We start from the raw sequence: 1,034 nt of genomic DNA on the forward strand, positions 1-1,034 counted from the left end.
CAAACAACTGTTCATTAGGGCACCCCCGGGGAAGACCAGGACCAATGGATATAAACTCCTGGCTTCAGGCTTAATACCAGGAAAAAACTCCTTCACAGTCAGTGTGTCCAGTGGGGCTGTGCAAGGCTTTGGACACAACTTCGGATCTGGAGAAGCTTGGACGCTTCGGGGCCTCGTTAGGCTTCCCCAAGAGGTTCGGAGCTTCTGAAACGCCTCAGAGCCTTTGGGGCCGCCTGGGACATCTGGCCATAGGGTACAAAGGGGAAAGAATAAAATATCTATAACTTTGTTGTTTTCTCTCCAATTCGGGTGTAATTTTCAGGGATGGTAGGCTCTGCAGAGGGAATGAAGTCTGCCAAGTTTCAAGAAGATTAGTGCAGAGGTTTGGGGGCAACTGTACCCCAAATTGTTGAAAGCAAAGCTGCTGTCCTGTCTAGGCATTACAACATAGCAAGGAGAAAACTGCAGGGGTGCTAGCTCTTGCTGAGGCCACGAAGTTTGCCAAGTTTCAAGAAAATAGGTGCAGAGGTCAGGGGGGAACTGCCCCTCAAGCTGCAGACATCAAAACTCATGCTATGGGTGTTTGCGGGACTGACTCTTGTCTGTCTTGGGGCGGGAGGGGAGACACTGCTGCAGGCCTGGATGGTAAGCTGCTGTGTTACCAGTTACCAATCAATCAATCATGATTCACTCAGGGACCAGGGACTCAGGGACCAGCTCAATACACAGGACCTAGCTACTACATAACGACTTAACAAGCATCAATTAGCACCTACAAAACTGGGCTAAGGAGAGGAAAGACTCAGTACAATCAACTGCGCCAGGACAGACACGGTCTTGGCACCAGTTTTGCTTGTCAGCAGCCAGGGGTGCAGGGCCCCCGGACCCCTCTGCACCGATCTCCACAGCTGGCAGGCATCACAGCTGGGGCCACCATTGCTGCGCTGCAGCTGTCACTCCGCCGCGCCTTAGCGCACACAGTGTCACCCATATCACGAGCTTTGCTTGTCCACAGCTTGAAGTGCAGTTCCCCC

Source organism: Gavialis gangeticus, unplaced genomic scaffold (assembly GCF_001723915.1).
Source record: "Gavialis gangeticus isolate Ggan-Ray unplaced genomic scaffold, GavGan_comp1, whole genome shotgun sequence".
Taxonomy (NCBI): Eukaryota; Metazoa; Chordata; order Crocodylia; family Gavialidae; genus Gavialis; species Gavialis gangeticus.